This window comes from Oncorhynchus masou, unplaced genomic scaffold, assembly GCF_036934945.1.
Source record: "Oncorhynchus masou masou isolate Uvic2021 unplaced genomic scaffold, UVic_Omas_1.1 unplaced_scaffold_4283, whole genome shotgun sequence".
NCBI lineage: Eukaryota > Metazoa > Chordata > Actinopteri > Salmoniformes > Salmonidae > Oncorhynchus > Oncorhynchus masou.
The window spans coordinates 1-24,861 of NW_027010679.1; the positions used below are offsets into that span (position 1 = coordinate 1).

At 43.3% G+C, this 24,861-nt stretch overlaps 1 pseudogene; it reads right to left on the minus strand.

Annotated features, from left to right (window-relative positions):
• Nucleotides 1-19: 19 nt before the first annotated feature.
• On the minus strand, nucleotides 20-17,572 carry LOC135534996 (vitamin K-dependent protein S-like; annotated as a pseudogene).
• Nucleotides 17,573-24,861: the final 7,289 nt, after the last annotated feature.

Sequence of the window (24,861 nt, forward strand, 5' to 3'; positions counted from 1 at the left end):
GAACCAGTGATGCTGGAACAGTCCGTGTCTATGGCAACAGAACCAGTGATGCTGGAACAGTCAGTGTCTATGGCAACAGAACCAGTGATGCTGGAACAGTCCGTGTCTATGGCAACAGAACCAGTGATGCTGGAACAGTCAGTGTCTATGGCAACAGAACCAGTGATGCTGGAACAGTCAGTGTCCCTGGCAACATGTTTTGGTAACTCCTCTTCTTCACAGGAACAGAGCCACGGCAATACAAACCATGGTGGGGTGATGGTGAGGGTGATGGTGGGGTGATGGTGATGGTGAGGGTGATGGTGGGGTGAGGGTGATGGTGGGGTGAGGGTGATGGTGGGGTGAGGGTGATGGTGGGGTGAGGGTGATGGTGGGGTGAGGGTGATGGTGGGGTGAGGGTGAGGGTAATGGTGGGGTGAGGGTGATGGTGGGGTGATGGTGAGGGTGATGGTGGGGTGAGGGTGATGGTGAGGGTGATGGTGGGGTGAGGGTAATGGTGGGGTGAGGGTGATGGTGGGGTGATGGTGGGGTGATGGTGATGGTGGGGTGATGGTGGGGTGATGGTGGGGTGATGGTGAGGGTGGGGTGAGGGTGATGGTAATGGTGGGGTGAGGGTGATGGTGGGGTGAGGGTGATGGTGATGGTGAGTGTGATGGTGGGGTGAGGGTGATGGTGGGGTGATGGTGAGAGTGATGGTGATGAGTGAGGGTGATGGTGGGGTGAGGGTGATGGTGGGAGTGATGGTGATGGTGGGGTGATGGTGGGGTGATGGTGAGGTGATGGTGGGGTGATGGTGGGGTGAGGGTGATGGTGAGGTCTTCAATGAAAAATATGAAACCTTCAAAAACAGTCTAACAAAGAGTGCAGGAAACTAAATAAACAGAAATGACTGCATTGTGCAGGTCACTTCCCCCTCCTCCCCCTTTCTTCCCTCTCCCCCATCCCTCCTCTCTCCCTCCCCCACTCCTTTCTTCCCTCCCTTCCTCTCCCCCTACCCCCCCCTCCTCCCTCCTCCCCCTCCTCCTAATCACATTAGGTAGAGGATCATATACACAGATGTGGGCCTCAGGACAGAGATGTGTGGTGATTGGTCGACCTGGCTGTGAGGTCACTTCCTGTAGGGTGAGTGGTGGTGGGGGGGTCGTCAGAGAGTGTCTTGGGGGGGGGGGGGGGGCGAGACAGGGGGCAGGAGTGGGACTTAATGCTGTTGTGTTTTGAGTGTCTGCCTCGTCGAAGTCTAACGGGCGGCGTTGACGTTGACGTCCATACAGCCGTGGTAGTAGGCTGTCACTGGGGTGGCGGAGACTGGGACCTCATCTGGAGACGGACGGAGGGATTAAATACCCACAAACACTTGTGGTTTCACACGTCATCAATGAAATTTGAATCAGTTCCTGAAATATGGACTACGTTAGTTAGTTTCACCTGGCAGTCCTGTGGCTAGTGAGCTACTAGCTAGTTGCAGTCATGTGGCTAGTGAGCTACTAGCTAGTTTACCTGGCAGTCCTGTGGCTAATGAGCTACTAGCTAGTTACCTGGCAGTCCTGTGGCTAATGAGCTACTAGCTAATTCCTGGCAGTCCTGTGGCTAGTGAGCTACTAGCTAGTTACCTGGCAGTCCTGAGGCTAGTGAGCTACTAGCTAGTTACCTGGCAGTCCTGTGGCTAATGAGCTACTAGCTAGTTACCTGGCAGTCCTGTGGCTAGTGAGCTACTAGCTAGTTACCTGGCAGTCTGTGGCTAATGAGCTACTAGCTAGTTACCTGGCAGTCCTGTGGCTAGTGAGCTACTAGCTAGTTACCTGGCAGTCCTGTGGCTAATGAGCTACTAGCTAGTTACCTGGCAGTCCTGTGGCTAATGAGCTAGTTACCTGGCAGTCCTGTGGCTAATGAGCTACTAGCTAGTTACCTGGCAGTCCTGTGGCTAATGAGCTACTAGCTAGTTACCTGGCAGTCCTGTGGCTAGTGAGCTACTAGCTAGTTACCTGGCAGTCCTGTGGCTAATGAGCTACTAGCTAGTTACCTGGCAGTCCTGTGGCTAATGAGCTGTTACTGTGGTTAGTCCTGTAGTGAGCTACTAGCTGGCCTGGCAGTCCTGTGGCTAATGAGCTACTAGCTAGTTACCTGGCAGTCCTGAGGCTAATGAGCTACTAGCTAGTTACCTGGCAGTCCTGAGGCTAATGAGCTACTAGCTAGTTACCTGGCAGTCCTGAGGCTAATGAGCTACTAGCTAGTTACCTGGCAGTCCTGTGGCTAGTGAGCTACTAGCTCGTTACCTGGCAGTCCTGTGGCTAGTGAGCTACTAGCTAGTTACCTGGCAGTCCTGAGGCTAATGAGCTACTAGCTAGTTACCTGGCAGTCCTGTGGCTAGTGAGCTACTAGCTAGTTACCTGGCAGTCCTGTGGCTAGTGAGCTACTAGCTAGTTACCTGGCAGTCCTGTGGCTAATGAGCTACTAGCTAGTTACCTGGCAGTCCTCCTATACATGTCCTAACAGAGTGTGTCGTCATTGTGGTTAGTTAGTTAGTAACTAGCTAGTTACCTGGCAGTCCTCCTATACATGTCCGAACAGAGTGTGTCATCATTGTGGTTAGTTAGTTAGTAACTAGCTAGTTACCTGGCAGTCCTCCTATACATGTCCTAACAGAGTGTGTCGTCATTGTGTTGTTGAGTCGATCCAGCGCCCCGTCAGGGAGGCTGTAGGACCAGGTGGAGGTGTTGGCGACGATCTCCAGGCTAGTGGGGGTGACAGTCAGTTCTACAGACAGACGGTCCGGGTAACACAACATCAACGACTGCAGCGTTGCCACGGACACTCCATCCAGGAACACCTGCAGGTCCTGGAGAAAGGAGGGGGAGAGGTGATGTGTTTGTGTGTGTGTGTGTGTGTGTGTGTGTGTGTGTGTGTGTGTGTGTGTGTGTGTGTGTGTGTGTGTGTATCGTTCCTGAACTCACAGCTTCGTCAGGTCCTTGCGTAACCACGGCGACAGACAGCGGGACGGTATCGTTGAGGACCAGAGCGAAGAGGACTCCTGTACTGCTGGACGGACGGATACGCATCTTCAGATCCACCCTCCAGCTCCCTGACTCCCCTACACACACACACACACACACACACACACACACACACACACACACACACACACACACACACACACACACACACACACACACACACACACAGTGTTAGACAGGCAGACAGAAGCACCAAAGACTGCCCCAGTAAACAGAGGTCTATGTAGACCACCCCCTATTTCCTAATCCTCTGGAGAATCACTGTAGTAGTAGAATATATATAGTCCACTATAGTAGTAGAATATATATAGTCCACTGTAGTAGTAGAATATATATAGTCCACTATAGTAGTAGAATATATATATAGTCCACTGTAGTAGTAGAATATATATAGTCCACTATTGTAGTAGAATATATATAGTCCACTATAGTAGTAGAATATATATAGTCCACTATAGTAGTAGAATATATATAGTCCACTATAGTAGTAGAATATATATAGTCCACTGTAGTAGTAGAATATATATAGTCCACTATAGTAGTAGAATATATATATAGTCCACTATAGTAGAATATATATAGTCCACTGTTATAGTAGAATATATATAGTCCACTATAGTAGTAGAATATATATAGTCCACTATAGTAGTAGAATATATAGTCCACTATAGTAGAATATATATATATAGTCCACTGTAGTAGTAGAATATATATAGTCCACTGTAGTAGTAGAATATATATAGTCCACTGTAGTAGTAGAATATATATAGTCCACTATAGTAGTAGAATATATATAGTCCACTGTAGTAGTAGAATATATATAGTCCACTACTATAGTAGAATATATATAGTCCACTGTAGTAGTAGAATATATATAGTCCACTGTAGTAGTAGAATATATATAGTCCACTATAGTAGTAGAATATATATAGTCCACTATAGTAGTAGAATATATATAGTCCACTATAGTAGTAGAATATATATAGTCCACTGTAGTAGTAGAATATATATAGTCCACTATAGTAGTAGAATATATATAGTCCACTGTAGTAGTAGAATATATATAGTCCACTATAGTAGTAGAATATATATAGTCCACTATAGTAGTAGAATATATATAGTCCACTGTAGTAGTAGAATATATATATAGTCCACTATAGTAGTAGAATATATATAGTCCACTATAGTAGTAGAATATATATAGTCCACTATAGTAGTAGAATATATATAGTCCACTATTATAGTAGAATATATATAGTCCACTATAGTAGTAGAATATATATAGTCCACTATTATAGTAGAATATATATAGTCCAATATTATAGTAGAATATATATAGTCCACTGTAGTAGTAGAATATATATAGTCCACTGTAGTAGTAGAATATATATAGTCCACTATTATAGTAGAATATATATAGTCCACTATTGTAGTAGAATATATATAGTCCACTGTAGTAGTAGAATATATATAGTCCACTATAGTAGAATATATATAGTCCACTATTATAGTAGAATATATATAGTCCACTGTAGTAGAATATATATAGTCCACTGTAGTAGTAGAACCACGTCTAGTGTACACTACTTACTCACTGTAGTCTGTGTTGAAGTGAGCCAGTCTAGTGTACACTACACTGTGTAGTCTAATGTTGAAGTGAGCCAGTCTAGTGTACACTCCTCACTGTAGTATATGTTGAAGCGAGCCAGTCTAGTGTACACTACTCACTGTAGTCTATGTTGAAGTGAGCCAGTCTAGTGTACACTACTCTGTGTAGTCTAATGCTGAAGTGAGCCAGTCTAGTGTACACTACTCTGTATAGTCTAATGCTGAAGTGAGCCAGTCTAGTGTACACTACTCACTGTAGTCTATGTTGAAGTAAGCCAGTCTAGTGTACACTACTCACTATAGTCTATGTTGAAGTGAGCCAGTCTAGTGTACACTACTCACTGTAGTCTATGTTGAAGTGAGCCAGTCTAGTGTACACTACTCACTGTAGTCTATGTTGAAGTGAGCCAGTCTAGTGTACACTACTTACTCACTGTAGTCTATGTTGAAGTGAGCCAGTCTAGTGTACACTACTCACTGTAGTCTATGTTGAAGTGAGCCAGTCTAGTGTACACTACTCACTGTAGTCTATGTTGAAGTAAGCCAGTCTAGTGTACACTACTCACTGTCGTCTATGTTGAAGTGAGCCAGTCTAGTGTACACTACTCACTGTAGTCTATGTTGAAGTGAGCCAGTCTAGTGTACACTACTCTGTGTAGTCTAATGTTGAAGTGAGCCAGTCTAGTGTACACTACTCACTGTAGTCTAATGTTGAAGTGAGCCAGTCTAGTGTACACTACTGCTGTAGTCTATGCTGAAGTGAGCCAGTCTAGTGTACACTACTCACTGTAGTCTATGTTGAAGTAAGCCAGTCTAGTGTACACTACTCACTATAGTCTATGTTGAAGTGAGCCAGTCTAGTGTACACTACTCACTGTCGTCTATGTTGAAGTGAGCCAGTCTAGTGTACACTACTCACTGTAGTCTAATGCTGAAGTGAGCCAGTCTAGTGTACACTACTCACTGTAGTCTAATGTTGAAGTGAGCCAGTCTAGTGTACACTACTCACTGTCGTCTATGTTGAAGTGAGCCAGTCTAGTGTACACTACTCACTGTAGTCTAATGTTGAAGTGAGCCAGTCTAGTGTACACTACTCACTGTCGTCTATGTTGAAGTGAGCCAGTCTAGTGTACACTACTCACTGTAGTCTAATGTTGAAGTGAGCCAGTCTAGTGTACACTACTCACTGTAGTCTATGCTGAAGTGAGCCAGTCTAGTGTACACTACTCACTGTAGTCTATGTTGAAGTAAGCCAGTCTAGTGTACACTACTCACTGTAGTCTATATTGAAGTGAGCCAGTCTAGTGTACACTACTCACTGTAGTCTATGTTGAAGTAAGCCAGTCTAGTGTACACTACTCACTGTCGTCTATGTTGAAGTGAGCCAGTCTAGTGTACACTACTCACTGTAGTCTAATGCTGAAGTGAGCCAGTCTAGTGTACACTACTCTGTGTAGTCTAATGTTGAAGTGAGCCAGTCTAGTGTACACTACTCACTGTAGTCTATGTTGAAGTGAGCCAGTCTAGTGTACACTACTCACTGTAGTCTAATGTTGAAGTGAGCCAGTCTAGTGTACACTACTCGCTGTAGTCTATGCTGAAGTGAGCCAGTCTAGTGTACACTACTCACTGTAGTCTATGTTGAAGTGAGCCAGTCTAGTGTACACTACTCACTGTCGTCTATGTTGAAGTGAGCCAGTCTAGTGTACACTACTCACTGTAGTCTATGTTGAAGTGAGCCAGTCTAGTGTACACTACTCACTGTAGTCTATGTTGAAGTGAGCCAGTCTAGTGTACACTACTCACTGTAGTCTATGTTGAAGTGAGCCAGTCTAGTGTACACTACTCATTGTAGTCTATGTTGAAGTGAGCCAGTCTAGTGTACACTACTCACTGTAGTCTATGTTGAAGTGAGCCAGTCTAGTGTACACTACTCACTGTAGTCTGTTGAAGTGAGCCAGTCTAGTGTACACTACTCACTGTAGTCTATGTTGAAGTGAGCCAGTCTAGTGTACACTACTCACTGTAGTCTATGTTGAAGTGAGCCAGTCTAGTGTACACTACTCATTGTAGTCTATGTTGAAGTGAGCCAGTCTAGTGTACACTACTCACTGTAGTCTGTTGAAGTGAGCCAGTCTAGTGTACACTACTCACTGTAGTCTGTTGAAGTGAGCCAGTCTAGTGTACACTACTCACTGTAGTCTATGTTGAAGTGAGCCAGTCTAGTGTACACTACTCACTGTAGTCTGTTGAAGTGAGCCAGTCTAGTGTACACTACTCATTGTAGTCTATGGTGATGTGAGCCAGTCTAGTGTACACTACTCACTGTAGTCTATGTTGAAGTGAGCCAGTCTAGTGTACACTACTCACTGTAGTCTACGTTGAAGTGAGCCAGTCTAGTGTACACTACTCACTGTAGTCTATGTTGAAGTAAGCCAGTCTAGTGTACACTACTCACTGTAGTCTATGTTGAAGTGAGCCAGTCTAGTTTACACTGCTCACTGTAGTCTATGTTGAAGTGAGCCAGTCTAGTGTACACTACTCACTGTAGTCTGTTGAAGTGAGCCAGTCTAGTGTACACTACTCACTGTAGTCTATGTTGAAGTGAGCCAGTCTAGTGTACACTACTTACTCACTGTAGTCTATGTTGAAGTGAGCCAGTCTAGTGTACACTACTCACTGTAGTCTATGTTGAAGTAAGCCAGTCTAGTGTACACTACTCACTGTAGTCTACGTTGAAGTGAGCCAGTCTAGTGTACACTACTCACTGTAGTCTACGTTGAAGTGAGCCAGTCTAGTGTACACTACTCACTGTAGTCTATGTTGAAGTGAGCCAGTCTAGTGTACACTACTCACTGTAGTCTACGTTGAAGTGAGCCAGTCTTGTTTACACTACTCACTGTAGTCTATGTTGAAGTAAGCCAGTCTAGTGTACACTACTCACTGTAGTCTACGTTGAAGTGAGCCAGTCTTGTTTACACTACTCACTGTAGTCTGTTGAAGTGAGCCAGTCTAGTGTACACTACTCACTGTAGTCTATGTTGAAGTGAGCCAGTCCTGCCCCAGTGAAGTAGGTTCCTCTCTCTACGTGCAGGAAACAGTGTTTACTCTTCTTCTCCTGAATAACCTCTTTGACCCCAGACGCCCCCTGGTTCATCAGGTTCCAGCCACGTATACACCCGTCCAGGCGAGGGTTGATCTGTACAGGGTCACGTCGATGTCATCAGGTGGTTGTATGAGTGGTTGTTTTACGGTTATGGAAATCATTATTTTTATGGTCGTTCTGCGGTTGTCAAGTGATTATCTGTTCAGTATTTGTGTGGTTATTGGTTGAATGTTTATTCTAAGGTTTGTTCTGTGGTTGTTCTGTGGTTGTTCTGTGGTTGTTCTGTGGTTCTATGGTTGTGGTGTGGTTGTTCTGTGGTTGTTCTGTGGTTGTTCTGTGGTTGTTCTATGGTTCTATGGTTGTGGTGTGGTTGTTCTATGGTTGTTCTGTGGTTGTTCTATGGTTGGGGTGTGGTTGTGGTGTGGTTGTTCTGTGGTTGTTCTGTGGTTGTTCTATGGTTGTGGTGTGGTTGTGGTGTGGTTGTTCTGTGGTTGTTCTGTGGTTGTTCTGTGGTTGTTCTATGGTTGTTCTGTGGTTGTTCTGTGTTTGTGGTGTGGTTGTTCTGTGGTTGTTCTGTGGTTGTTCTGTGTTGTTCTGTGGTTGTTCTATGGTTGGGGTGTGGTTGTTCTGTGGTTGTTCTGTGGTTGTTCTGTGGTTGTTCTGTGGTTGTGGTGTGGTTGTTCTGTGGTTGTTCTGTGGTTGTGGTGTGGTTGTTCTGTGGTTGTTCTGTGGTTGTTCTATGGTTGTTCTGTGGTTGTGGTGTTGCGGCAGCGGGCTGTTTACGGTTTGATGAGCGCTGTCGGTGCGGTTGGGCAGCCCTGCGATGTACACCTTGGTCTCCAGTTTCCGTTAATGGACGTAAAGAGACTCTCAGGGCTGTTGATGCTCATCACAGCTTCCTTACTGATCTTAACATTGATACTGGACTCCATTGAGTTCATCTACTGAGATCTACAACAACATTACACAACAACAACATTACAAAACAATAACATTACAAAACAATAACAACATTATTGTGATAGATTGTGGTATATTATGATAGATTGTGGTATATTGTGATAGATTGTGTGATAGATTGTGGTAAATTGTGATAGATTTGATAGATTGTCGTATATTGTGATAGATTGTGGTATAATGTGATAGATTGTGGTATATTGTGATAGATTGTGGTATATTGTGATAGATTGTGATAGATTGTGGTAGATTGTGGTATATTGTGATAGATTGTGATAGATTGTGGTATATTGTGATAGCTTGTGATAGATTGTGGCTTCTATCAATGTCATTTCCAACCCCCATATATAAGAGTACCAGTTAAAAGTTTGGACACACCTACTCAGTGCAGGGTTTTTCTTTATTTTTACTATTTCCTACATTGTAGAGTAAACAAATCAAAATATATTTGAGATTCTTCAAAGCAGCCAACAAGTGCTCAGCACATGTGGGAACTCCTTCAAGACTGTTGGAAAAGTATTCCAGGTGAAGCTGGTTGAGTGAATGTCAAGAGTGTGCAAAGCTGTCATCAAGGCAAAGGTTTGCTACTTTGAAGAATTATTTGCTTAACACTTTTTTGGTTCCTACATGATTCCATGTGTTATTTCATAGTTTTGATGTCTTCACCATTTTTCTACAATGTAGAAAATAGTAAAAAATAAAGAAAAACCCTTGAATGAGTAGGTGTGTCCACACTGTTGACTGGTACTGTATATACAGTTGAAGTCGGAAGTTTACATACACCTTAGCCAAATACATTTAAACTCAGTTTTTCACAATTCCTGACATTAAATCCTTGTAAAAATTCCCTGTCTTAGGTCAGTTAGGATCACCACTTTATTTTAAGAATGTGAAATGTCAGAATAAGAGTAGAGAGAATGATTTATTTGAGCTTTTATTTCTTTCATCACATTCCCAGTGGGTCAGAAGTTTACATACACTCAACTACCTATCAGGTAGCTTTGCATTTAAATTGTTTAACTTGGGTCAAACGTTTCAGGTGGCCTCCACAAGAAGTTTGTTGAGTTTTGGCCCATTCCTCCTGACAGAGTCAGGTTTGTAGGCCTCCTTGCTCGCAGATGCTTTTTCAGTTCTGCCCACATTTTCTATGGGATTGAGGTCAAGGCTTTGTGATGGCCACTAATAGACATTTTGCCACAACTTTGGAAGTATGCTTGGGGGCTTTGTCCATTTGGAAGACCCATTTGCGATCAAGCTTTAACTTCCTGACTGATGAGATGTTTTGGAGCAGTGGCTTCTTCCTTGTTGAGCGGCCTTTCAGGTTATGTCGATATAGGACTCGTTTTACTGTGGATATAGATACTTTTGTACCCGTTTCCTCCAGCATCTTCACAAGGTCCTTTGCTGTTGTTCTGGGATTGATTTGCACTTTTCGCACCAAAGTACGTTCATCTCTAGGAGACAGAACGTGTCTCCTTCCTGAGCGGTATGACGGCTGCGTGGTCCCATGGTGTTTATACTTGCGTACTATTGTTTGTACAGATGAACATGGTACCTTCAGGCGTTTGGAAATTGCTCCCAAGGATGAACCAGACTTGTGGAGGTCTACAATTTTTTCTGAGGTCTTGGCTGATTTCTTAGATTTCCCCATGACGTCAAGCAAAGAGGCACTGAGTTTGAAGGTAGGCCTTGAAATACATCCACAGGTACACCTCCAATTGACTCAAATTATGTTAATTAGCCAATCAGAAGCTTCTTAAGCCATGACATCATTTTCTGGAATTTTCCAAGCTGTTTAAAAGGCACAGTCAACTTGTACACATGTAAACTTCTGACTTCAACTGTAGCATCATCATCTTAACACTGGATTGAGATTAAACCCATCGGAGCAAAAAGACAGGCAGTCATGTTGGACAGGTAACTAATATAACCAGTTAGAGACAGTCAGATTGGACAGAGGACCAATATAACCAGCTAGAGACAGTCAGGTTGGACAGATGACTAATATAACCACCTAGAGACAGTCAGGTTGGACAGAGGACCAATATAACCAGCTAGAGACAGTAAAAGACAGACAGTCAGGTTGGACAGAGGACCAATATAACCAGCTAGAGACAGTCAGGTTGGACAGAGGACCAATATAACCAGCCAGAGACAGTCAGGTTGGACAGAGGACTAATATAACCAGCTAGAGACAGTCAGGTTGGACAGAGGACCAATATAACCAGCCAGAGACAGTCAGGTTGGACAGAGGACTAATATAACCAGCTAGAGACAGTCAGGTTGGACAGAGGACCAATATAACCAGCTAGAGACAGTCAGGTTGGACAGATGACTAATATAACCAGCTAGAGACAGTCAGGTTGGACAGAGGACCAATATAACCAGCTAGAGACAGTCAGGTTGGACAGAGGACCAATATAACCAGCTAGAGACAGTCAGGTTGGACAGAGGACCAATATAACCAGCCAGAGACAGTAACAAGTCATCAGTGATGTACTCCACCAGTCTTACCACATGCCACTGTCCGTCGTTGATGGCCTTGCCCCCACTGGTGACCTTCAGGGAGTGCTGGGTCTTGAACTGGACCTCGATCCGTCCTCCCCTCAGCCCCAGCATGAACCACGAGTCCTGGGAAGACTCTGCATACAGAACCACCCCTTCTGGATCAAACGTACGGAAGTCAAACTCTGCAGCAAACCTGGAGACACACGACCCAGACGACCCGGACGATTTAAGGTACAGTTGTGTCGTGAACAGGACTGCATGTCTGTCTCTGCCTCGGTGTGTTTAAACCCCTTACTTGGTGTTCTCCGGTAGTCTGAAGCGGAGGTATATGACAGGCCCTCCGGTGAATTGTTCTCCCAGGTACAGCATCTCAGCGTGTTTGTAGTCGTAGAGCTGGACACACACCGGCACCTCCTCGCAGGAACGCTGGTCCTCCGCTAACCGCAGGCCCTGACGACCTTCGCAGCGGCAGGAGTAGCTACCCATCGTGTTCACACACACGCCCTCACACACGCCCACCTCGCACTCGTCAACATCTGGGGACAACCACGAGCGTCAGGCGGAGAGGGTAGAGGTCAGGAGGTCATTACAGGAGGTACAGGGTCAGGATTAAGATCAGTTGATACCAAACGTTCCATTAGGTCCTTGAATATAATTGTCTTGGACATTTTTTTTATTTGTAAGACTGTATATTTAGGGGCGGCAGGTAGCCTAGTGGTTAGAGTGTAGAGGTGGCAGGTAGCCTAGTGGTTAGAGTGTAGAGGTGGCAGGTAGCCTAGTGGTTAGAGTGTAGAGGAGGCAGGTAGCCTAGTGGTTACAGAGTTGGGCCAGTAACCGAAAGGTTGCAAGAATCCCTGAGCTGACAAGGTAAAAATCTGTCGTTCTGCCCCTGAACAAGGCAGTTAACCCACTGTTCCTAGACCAGTTAACCCACTGTTCCTAGACCAGTTAACCCACTGTTCCTAGACCAGTTAACCCACTGTTCCTAGACCAGTTAACCCACTGTTCCTAGGGCCGTCATTGTAAATAAGAACTTGTTCATAACTGACCTGATTGAGTTAAATGAACATATTCCTGTCTGTGATAGTGTCTTTCTCACGTGGTCAGTGTTGGGTACAGTGGAGTGGCATCTCACCCAAACAGGAACGCAAGGTGAAGTTGTAACTGAAGCCCGGGGGACACTGGCACTCATACATGCCAGGGTTGTTGACACATTGAGCCGGTTCCTCACAGATACTGGGGTACAGCAGACACTCATTGATATCTGGGAGGGAACACATATAGCTGGTTCCTCAGAGATACTGGGGTACAGCAGACACTCATTGATATCTGGGGAGGGAACACATATAGCTGGTTCTTCAGAGATATTGGGGTACAGCAGACACTATCTGGGAGGGAACACATATAGCTGGTTCCTCAGAGATACTGGGGTACAGCAGACACTATCTGGGGAGGGGACACATATAGCTGGTTCCTCAGAGATATTGGGGTACAGCAGACACTATCTGGGGAGGGGACACATATAGCTGGTTCCTCAGAGATATTGGGGTACAGCAGACACTATCTGGGGAGGGAACACATATAGCTGGTTCCTCAGAGATACTGGGGTACAGCAGACACTATCTGGGGAGGGAACACATATAGCTGGTTCCTCAGAGATATTGGGGTACAGCAGACACTATCTGGGGAGGGAACACATATAGCTGGTTCCTCAGAGATACTGGGGTACAGCAGACACTATCTGGGGAGGGCACACATATAGCTGGTTCCTCAGAGATATTGGGGTACAGCAGACACTATCTGGGGAGGGGACACATATAGCTGGTTCCTCAGAGATATTGGGGTACAGCAGACACTATCTGGGGAGGGAACACATATAGCTGGTTCCTCAGAGATACTGGGGTACAGCAGACACTATCTGGGGAGGGAACACATATAGCTGGTTCCTCAGAGATATTGGGGTACAGCAGACACTATCTGGGGAGGGAACACATATAGCTGGTTCCTCAGAGATATTGGGGTACAGCAGACACTATCTGGGGAGGGAACACATATAGCTGGTTCCTCAGAGATACTGGGGTACAGCAGACACTATCTGGGAGGGAACACATATATATATATAACAGTAACTGTTACCTGTATCTATATAACAGTAACTGTTACCTGTATCTATATAACAGTAACTGTTACCTGTACAGTGGATCTATATAACAGTAACTGTTACCTGTATCTATATAACAGTAACTGTTACCTGTACAGTGGATCTATATAACAGTAACGGTTACCTGTATCTATATAACAGTAACTGTTACCTGTACAGTGGATCTATATAACAGTAACTGTTACCTGTATCTATATAACAGTAACTGTTACCTGTACAGTGGATCTATATAACAGTAACTGTTACCTGTACAGTGGATCTATATAACAGTAACTGTTACCTGTACAGTGGATCTATATAACAGTAACGGTTACCTGTACAGTGGATCTATATAACAGTAACTGTTACCTGTACAGTGGATCTATATAACAGTAACGGTTACCTGTATCTATATAACAGTAACTGTTACCTGTATCTATATAACAGTAACTGTTACCTGTATCTATATAACAGTAACTGTTACCTGTATCTATATAACAGTAACTGTTACCTGTTCAGTGGATCTATATAACAGTAACTGTTACCTGTATCTATATAACAGTAACTGTTACCTGTATCTATATAACAGTAACTGTTACCTGTATCTATATAACAGTAACTGTTACCTGTACAGTGGATCTATATAACAGTAACGGTTACCTGTACAGTGGATCTATATAACAGTAACTGTTACCTGTACAGTGGATCTATATAACAGTAACTGTTACCTGTACAGTGGATCTATATAACAGTAACTGTTACCTGTACAGTGGATCTATATAACAGTAACTGTTACCTGTATCTATATAACAGTAACGGTTACCTGTAAGGTGGATCTATATAACAGTAACTGTTACCTGTACAGTGGATCTATATAACAGTAACTGTTACCTGTACAGTGGATCTATATAACAGTAACTGTTACCTGTACAGTGGATCTATATAACAGTAACTGTTACCTGTACAGTGGATCTATATAACAGTAACGGTTACCTGTACAGTGGATCTATATAACAGTAACTGTTACCTGTACAGTGGATCTATATAACAGTAACGGTTACCTGGATCTATATAACAGTAACTGGTACCTGTACAGTGGATCTATATAACAGTAACTGTTACCTGTACAGTGGATCTATATAACAGTAACTGTTACCTGTATCTATATAACAGTAACTGTTACCTGTACAGTGGATCTATATAACAGTAACTGTTACCTGTACAGTGGATCTATATAACAGTAACTGTTACCTGTACAGTGGATCTATATAACAGTAACGGTTACCTGTACAGTGGATCTATATAACAGTAACGGTTACCTGTATCTATATAACAGTAACTGTTACCTGTACAGTGGATCTATATAACAGTAACTGTTACCTGTATCTATATAACAGTAACTGTTACCTGTACAGTGGATCTATATAACAGTAACTGTTACCTGTACAGTGGATCTATATAACAGTAACGGTTACCTGTATCTATATAACAGTAACTGTTACCTGTACAGTGGATCTATATAACAGTAACGGTTACCTGTATCTATATAACAGTAACGGTTACCTGTACAGTGGATCTATATAACAGTAACGGTTACCTGTACAGTGGATCTATATAACAGTAACGGTTACCTGTACAGTGGATCTATATAACAGTAACGGTTACCTGTACAGTGGATCTATATAACAGTAACTGTTACCTGTACAGTGGATCTATATAACAGTAACTGTTACCTGTACAGTGGATCTATATAACAGTAACGGTTACCTGTACAGTGGATCTATATAACAGTAACTGTTACCTGTACAGTGGATCTATATAACAGTAACTGTTACCTGTACAGTGGATCTATATAACAGTAACGGTTACCTGGATCTATATAACAGTAACGGTTACCTGTACAGTGGATCTATATAACAGTAACGGTTACCTGTACAGTGGATCTATATAACAGTAACTGTTACCTGTATCTATATAACAGTAACTGTTACCTGTACAGTGGATCTATATAACAGTAACGGTTACATGGATCTATATAACAGTAACTGTTACTTGTACAGTGGATCTATATAACAGAAACTGTTACCTGTATCTATATAACAGTAACTGTTACCTGTACAGTGGATCTATATAACAGAAACTGTTACCTGTACAGTGGATCTATATAACAGTAACTGTTACCTGTACAGTGGATCTATATAACAGTAACGGTTACCTGTACAGTGGATCTATATAACAGTAACTGTTACCTGTACAGTGGATCTATATAACAGTAACGGTTACCTGTATCTATATAACAGTAACTGTTACCTGTACAGTGGATCTATATAACAGTAACGGTTACCTGTATCTATATAACAGTAACGGTTACCTGTACAGTGGATCTATATAACAGTAACGGTTACCTGTACAGTGGATCTATATAACAGTAACTGTTACCTGTACAGTGGATCTATATAACAGTAACGGTTACCTGTATCTATATAACAGTAACTGTTACCTGTACAGTGGATCTATATAACAGTAACGGTTACCTGGATCTATATAACAGTAACGGTTACCTGTACAGTGGATCTATATAACAGTAATGGTTACCTGTACAGTGGATCTATATAACAGTAACTGTTACCTGTATCTATATAACAGTAACGGTTACCTGTACAGTGGATCTATATAACAGTAACTGTTACCTGGATCTATATAACAGTAACGGTTACCTGTACAGTGGATCTATATAACAGTAACGGTTACCTGTACAGTGGATCTATATAACAGTAACTGTTACCTGTATCTATATAACAGTAACGGTTACCTGTACAGTGGATCTATATAACAGTAACGGTTACCTGGATCTATATAACAGTAACTGTTACTTGTACAGTGGATCTATATAACAGAAACTGTTACCTGTACAGTGGATCTATATAACAGTAACTGTTACCTGTATCTATATAACAGTAACTGTTACCTGTATCTATATAACAGTAACTGTTACCTGTACAGTGGATCTATATAACAGTAACGGTTACCTGTACAGTGGATCTATATAACAGTAACTGTTACCTGTACAGTGGATCTATATAACAGTAACTGTTACCTGTACAGTGGATCTATATAACAGTAACTGTTACCTGTACAGTGGATCTATATAACAGTAACTGTTACCTGTACAGTGGATCTATATAACAGTAACGGTTACCTGTATCTATATAACAGTAACGGTTACCTGTACAGTGGATCTATATAACAGTAACTGTTATTACCTGTATCTATATAACAGTAACTGTTACCTGTACAGTGGATCTATATAACAGTAACTGTTACCTGTATCTATATAACAGTAACTGTTACCTGTACAGTGGATCTATATAACAGTAACTGTTACCTGTACAGTGGATCTATATAACAGTAACTGTTACCTGTACAGTGGATCTATATAACAGTAACTGTTACCTGTACAGTGGATCTATATAACAGTAACGGTTACCTGTACAGTGGATCTATATAACAGTAACGGTTACCTGTATCTATATAACAGTAACTGTTACCTGTACAGTGGATCTATATAACAGTAACTGTTACCTGTACAGTGGATCTATATAACAGTAACGGTTACCTGTACAGTGGATCTATATAACAGTAACTGTTACCTGTACAGTGGATCTATATAACAGTAACTGTTACCTGTACAGTGGATCTATATAACAGTAACTGTTACCTGTACAGTGGATCTATATAACAGTAACGTTACCTGTACAGTGGATCTATATAACAGTAACTGTTACCTGTACAGTGGATCTATATAACAGTAACTGTTACCTGTACAGTGGATCTATATAACAGTAACGGTTACCTGTACAGTGGATCTATATAACAGTAACGGTTACCTGTATCTATATAACAGTAACTGTTACCTGTACAGTGGATCTATATAACAGTAACTGTTACCTGTACAGTGGATCTATATAACAGTAATGGTTACCTGTATCTATATAACAGTAACTGTTACCTGTACAGTGGATCTATATAACAGTAACTGTTACCTGTACAGTGGATCTATATAACAGTAATGGTTACCTGTACAGTGGATCTATATAACAGTAACGGTTACCTGTACAGTGGATCTTCTCGCTGGTTCTGAACCGGTACCCATCGTCACACATACAGCGGAAGCTACCGGGGAGTTGTAGCACTTCTGGTTGCAGCCGGCTTGGTGATCTGGGTCTGAACACTCGTCGATGTCTGACCAATAAAACAACCAATAACATCGTTATTCAAGAATGACAAAACATGGATTTATTGACTATAAACTCGGCTCCAAGTCCTGTTCCTGCCGAGTAAGTCAGCAACACCAACGTTTCTAACCAAGCTTTAGGAGACGGATTCAAACCAGCAACCCAGTATTAAGTAGGACCCAGTATTAAGCCAGGGCCCAGTATTAAGCCAGGACCCAGTATTAAGTAGGACCCAGTATTAAGTAGGCCCCAGTATTAAGTAGGACCCAGTATTAAGCCAGGACCCAGTATTAAGTAGGACCCAGTATTAAGTAGGACCCAGTATTAAGTAGGACCCAGTATTAAGTAGGACCCAGTATTAAGCCAGGACCCAGTATTAAGCCAGGACCCAGTATTAAGCCAGGACCCAGTATTAAGTAGGACCCAGTATTAAGTAGGACCCAGTATTAAGTAAGACCCAGTATTTAGCCAGGACCCAGTATTAAGTAGGACCCAGTATTAAGTAAGACCCAGTATTAAGCCAGGACCCAGTATTAAGCCAGGACCCAGTATTAAGCCAGGACCCAGTATTAAGCCAGGACCCAGTATTTAGCCAGGACACAGTATTAAGTAGGACCCAGTATTAAGTAAGACCCAGTATTAATTAGGACCCAGTATTAAGCCAGGACCCAGTATTAAGTAGGACCCAGTATTAAGTAGGACCCAGTATTAAGTAAGACCCAGTATTAAGCCAGGACCCAGTATTAAGTAGGACCCAGTATTAAGTAGGACCCAGTATTAAGCCAGGACCCAGTATTAAGCCAGGACCCAGTATTAAGTAGGACCCAGTATTAAGCCAGGACCCAGTATTAAGTAGGGCCCAGTAAGTAGGACCCAGTATTAAGCCATGACCCAGTATTAAGCCATGACCCAGTATTAAGTAGGACCCAGTATTAAGCCAGGACCCAGTATTAAGCCAGGACCCAGTATTTAGTAGGACCCAGTATTTAGTAGGACCCAGTATTAAGTAGGACCCAGTATTAAGTAGGGCCCAGTATTAAGTAGGACCCAGTATTAAGCCAGGACCCAGTATTAAGTAGGACCCAGTATTAAGTAGGACCCAGTATTAAGTAGGACCCAGTATTAAGTAGGGCCCAGTATTAAGTAGGGCCCAGTATTAAGCCAGGACCCAGTATTAAGCCAGGACCCAGCATTAAACCAGGACCCAGTATTAAGTAGAACCCAGTATTAAGTAGGACCCAGTATTAAGTAGGGCCCAGTATTAAGTAGGACCCAGTATTAAACCAGGATCCAGTATTAAGCCAGGACCCAGCATTAAACCAGGACCCAGTATTAAGTAGGACCCAGTATTAAGTAGGACCCAGTATTAAGCCAGGGCCCAGTATTAAACCAGGACCCAGTATTAAGTAGGACCCAGTATTAAGCCATGACCCAGTATTAAGTAGGACCCAGTATTAAGCCATGACCCAGTATTAAGCCATGACCCAGTATTAAGTAGGACCCAGTATTAAACCAGGACCCAGTATTAAGTAGGACCCAGTATTAAGCCAGGGCCCAGTATTAAACCAGGACCCAGTATTAAGTAGGACCCAGTATTAAGCCATGACCCAGTATTAAGTAGGACCCAGTATTAAGCCATGACCCAGTATTAAGTAGGACCCAGTATTAAACCAGGACCCAGTATTAAGTAGGACCCAGTATTAAGCCAGGGCCCAGTATTAAACCAGGACCCAGTATTAAGTAGGACCCAGTATTAAGCCATGACACAGTATTAAACCAGGACCCAGTATTAAGTAGGACCCAGTATTAAGCCAGGGCCCAGTATTAAACCAGGACCCAGTATTAAGTAGGACCCAGTATTAAGCCATGACCCATGACCCAGTATTAAGCCATGACCCAGTATTAAGTAGGACCCAGTATTAAACCAGGACCCAGTATTAAGTAGGACCCAGTATTAAGCCATGACCCATGACCCAGTATTAAGCCATGACCCAGTATTAAGTAGGACCCAGTATTAAGCCATGACCCAGTATTAAGTAGGACCCAGTATTAAGTAGGACACAGTATTAAGTAGGACCCAGTATTAAACCAGGACCCAGTATTAAGCCAGTACCCAGTATTAAACCAGGACCCAGTATTAAGTAGGACCCAGTATTAAGCCATGACCCAGTATTAAGCCATGACCCAGTATTAAGTAGGACCCAGTATTAAACCAGGACCCAGTATTAAGTAGGACCCAGTATTAAGCCAGGGCCCAGTATTAAACCAGGACCCAGTATTAAGTAGGACCCAGTATTAAGCCATGACCCAGTATTAAGTAGGACCCAGTATTAAGCCATGACCCAGTATTAAGTAGAACCCAGTATTAAGTAGGACCCAGTATTAACTAGGACCCAGTATTAAGTAGGACCCAGTATTAAGTAGGACCCAGTATTAAGCCAGGACCCAGTATTAAGCCAGGACCCAGTATTAAGCCAGGACCCAGTATTAAGTAGGACCCATTATTAAGCCATGACCCAGTATTAAGTAGGACCCATTATTAAGCCATGACCCAGTATTAAGCCATGACCCAGTATTAAGTAGGACCCAGTATTAAACCAGGACCCAGTATTAAGTAGGACCCAGTATTAAGCCAGGACCCAGTATTAAGCCATGACCCAGTATTAAGCCAGGACCCAGTATTAAGCCAGGACCCAGTATTAAGCCAGGACCCAGTATTAAGCCAGGACCCAGTATTAAGTAGGACCCAGTATTAAGGCAGGACCCAGTATTAAGCCAGGACCCAGTATTAAGTAGGACCCAGTATTAAGTAGGACCCAGTATTAAGCCAGGACCCAGTATTAAGCCAGGACCCAGTATTAAGCCAGGACCCAGCATTAAACCAGGACCCAGTATTAAGTAGGACCCAGTATTAAGTAGGACCCAGTATTAAGTAGGACCCAGTATTAAGCCAGGACCCAGTATTAAGCCAGGACCCAGTATTAAGTAGGACCCAGTATTAAGTAGGACCCAGTATTAAACCAGGACCCAGTATTAAGCCAGGACCCAGCATTAAACCAGGACCCAGTATTAAGTAGAACCCAGTATTAAGTAGGGCCCAGTATTAAGTAGGACCCAGTATTAAACCAGGACCCAGTATTAAGTAGGGCCCAGTATTAAGTAGGACCCAGTATTAAGTAGGCCCCAGTATTAAGTAGGACCCAGTATTAAGCCAGGACCCAGTATTAAGTAGGACCCAGTATTAAGTAGGACCCAGTATTAAGTAGGACCCAGTATTAAGTAGGACCCAGTATTAAGCCAGGACCCAGTATTAAGCCAGGACCCAGTATTAAGTAGGACCCAGTATTAAGCCAGGACCCAGTATTAAGTAGGACCCAGTATTAAGTAGGACCCAGTATTAAGCCAGGACCCAGCATTAAGCCAGGACCCAGTATTAAGCCAGGACCCAGTATTAAGCCAGGACCCAGTATTAAGCCAGGACCCAGTATTTAGCCAGGACCCAGTATTAAGTAGGACCCAGTATTAAGTAAGACCCAGTATTAATTAGGACCCAGTATTAAGCCAGGACCCAGTATTAAGTAGGACCCAGTATTAAGTAGGACCCAGTATTAAGTAAGACCCAGTATTTAGCCAGGACCCAGTATTAAGTAGGACCCAGTATTAAGTAAGACCCAGTATTAAGCCAGGACCCAGTATTAAGCCAGGACCCAGTATTAAGCCAGGACCCAGTATTTAGCCAGGACCCAGTATTAAGTAGGACCCAGTATTAAGTAAGACCCAGTATTAATTAGGACCCAGTATTAAGCCAGGACCCAGTATTAAGTAGGACCCAGTATTAAGTAGGACCCAGTATTAAGTAAGACCCAGTATTAAGCCAGGACCCAGTATTAAGTAGGACCCAGTATTAAGTAGGACCCAGTATTAAGCCAGGACCCAGTATTAAGCCAGGACCCAGTATTAAGTAGGACCCAGTATTAAGCCAGGACCCAGTATTAAGTAGGGCCCAGTATTAAGAAGGACCCAGTATTAAGTAGGACCCAGTATTAAGCCAGGACCCAGTATTAAGTAGGACCCAGTATTAAGAAGGACCCAGTATTAAGTAGGACCTAGTATTAAGCCAGGACCCAGTATTAAGCCAGGACCCAATATTAAGTAGGACCCAGTATTAAGTAGGACCCAGTATTAAGTAGGGCCCAGTATTAAGTAGGACCCAGTATTAAGCCAGGACCCAGTATTAAGCCAGGACCCAGTATTAAGCCAGGACCCAGTATTAAGTAGGACCCAGTATTAAGTAGGACCCAGTATTAAGCCAGGACCCAATATTAAGCCAGGACCCAGTAGTAAGTAGGACCCAGTATTAAGCCAGGGCCCAGTATTAAGTAGGACCCAGTATTAAGTAGGACCCAGTATTAAGCCAGGACCCAGTATTAAGCCAGGACCCAGTAGTAAGTAGGACCCAGTATTTAGTAGGACCCAGTATTAAGTAGGACCCAGTATTAAGTAGGGCCCAGTATTAAGTAGGACCCAGTATTAAGCCAGGACCCAGTATTAAGTAGGACCCAGTATTAAGTAGGACCCAGTATTAAGTAGGGCCCAGTATTAAGTAGGGCCCAGTATTAAGCCAGGACCCAGTATTAAGCCAGGACCCAGCATTAAACCAGGACCCAGTATTAAGTAGGACCCAGTATTAAGTAGGACCCAGTATTAAGTAGGGCCCAGTATTAAGTAGGACCCAGTATTAAACCAGGATCCAGTATTAAGCCAGGACACAGCATTAAACCAGGACCCAGTATTAAGTAGGACCCAGTATTAAGTAGGACCCAGTATTAAGCCAGGGCCCAGTATTAAACCAGGACCCAGTATTAAGTAGGACCCAGTATGAAGCCATGACCCAGTATTAAGTAGGACCCAGTATTAAGCCATGACCCAGTATTAAGTAGGACCCAGTATTAAACCAGGACCCAGTATTAAGTAGGACCCAGTATTAAGCCAGGGCCCAGTATTAAACCAGGACCCAGTATTAAGTAGGACCCAGTATTAAGCCATGACCCAGTATTAAGTAGGACCCAGTATTAAGCCATGACCCAGTATTAAGTAGGACCCAGTATTAAACCAGGACCCAGTATTAAGTAGGACCCAGTATTAAGTAGGACCCAGTATTAAGCCAGGACCCAGTATTAAGCCATGACCCAGTATTAAGCCAGGACCCAGTATTAAGCCAGGACCCAGTATTAAGCCAGGACCCAGTATTAAGTAGGACCCAGTATTAAGTAGGACCCAGTATTAAGTAGGACCCAGTATTAAGCCAGGGCCCAGTATTAAACCAGGACCCAGTATTAAACCAGGACCCAGTATTAAGTAGGACCCAGTATTAAGCCAGGACCCAGTATTAAGCCAGGACCCAGTATTAAGCCAGGACCCAGTATTAAGTAGGACCCAGTATTAAGTAGGACCCAGTATTAAGTAGGACCCAGTATTAAACCAGGACCCAGTATTAAGCCAGTACCAGCATTAAACCAGGACCCAGTATTAAGTAGGACCCAGTATTAAGTAGGACCCAGTATTAAGCCAGGGCCCAGTATTAAACCAGGACCCAGTATTAAGTAGGACCCATTATTAAGCCATGACCCAGTATTAAGTAGGACCCAGTATTAAGCCATGACCCAGTATTAAGCCATGACCCAGTATTAAGTAGGACCCAGTATTAAACCAGGACCCAGTATTAAGCCATGACCCAGTATTAAGCCAGGACCCAGTATTAAGCCAGGACCCAGTATTAAGCCAGGACCCAGTATTAAGTAGGACCCAGTATTAAGGCAGGACCCAGTATTAAGCCAGGACCCAGTATTAAGTAGGACCCAGTATTAAGTAGGACCCAGTATTAAGCCAGGACCCAGTATTAAGCCAGGACCCAGTATTAAGCCAGGACCCAGTATTAAGCCAGGACCCAGCATTAAACCAGGACCCAGTATTAAGTAGGACCCAGTATTAAGTAGGACCCAGTATTAAGTAGGACCCAGTATTAAGTAGGACCCAGTATTAAGTAGGACCCAGTATTAAGCCAGGACCCAGTATTAAGCCAGGACCCAGTATTAAGTAGGACCCAGTATTAAGCCAGGACCCAGTATTAAGTAGGACCCAGTATTAAGTAGGACCCAGTATTAAGCCAGGACCCAGCATTAAGCCAGGACCCAGTATTAAGCCAGGACCCAGTATTAAGCCAGGACCCAGTATTAAGCCAGGACCCAGTATTTAGCCAGGACCCAGTATTAAGTAGGACCCAGTATTAAGTAAGACCCAGTATTAATTAGGACCCAGTATTAAGCCAGGACCCAGTATTAAGTAGGACCCAGTATTAAGTAGGACCCAGTATTAAGTAAGACCCAGTATTTAGCCAGGACCCAGTATTAAGTAGGACCCAGTATTAAGTAAGACCCAGTATTAAGCCAGGACCCAGTATTAAGCCAGGACCCAGTATTAAGCCAGGACCCAGTATTTAGCCAGGACCCAGTATTAAGTAGGACCCAGTATTAAGTAAGACCCAGTATTAATTAGGACCCAGTATTAAGCCAGGACCCAGTATTAAGTAGGACCCAGTATTAAGTAGGACCCAGTATTAAGTAAGACCCAGTATTAAGCCAGGACCCAGTATTAAGTAGGACCCAGTATTAAGTAGGACCCAGTATTAAGCCAGGACCCAGTATTAAGCCAGGACCCAGTATTAAGTAGGACCCAGTATTAAGCCAGGACCCAGTATTAAGTAGGGCCCAGTATTAAGAAGGACCCAGTATTAAGTAGGACCCAGTATTAAGCCAGGACCCAGTATTAAGTAGGACCCAGTATTAAGAAGGACCCAGTATTAAGTAGGACCTAGTATTAAGCCAGGACCCAGTATTAAGCCAGGACCCAATATTAAGTAGGACCCAGTATTAAGTAGGACCCAGTATTAAGTAGGGCCCAGTATTAAGTAGGACCCAGTATTAAGCCAGGACCCAGTATTAAGCCAGGACCCAGTATTAAGCCAGGACCCAGTATTAAGTAGGACCCAGTATTAAGTAGGACCCAGTATTAAGCCAGGACCCAATATTAAGCCAGGACCCAGTAGTAAGTAGGACCCAGTATTAAGCCAGGGCCCAGTATTAAGTAGGACCCAGTATTAAGTAGGACCCAGTATTAAGCCAGGACCCAGTATTAAGCCAGGACCCAGTAGTAAGTAGGACCCAGTATTTAGTAGGACCCAGTATTAAGTAGGACCCAGTATTAAGTAGGGCCCAGTATTAAGTAGGACCCAGTATT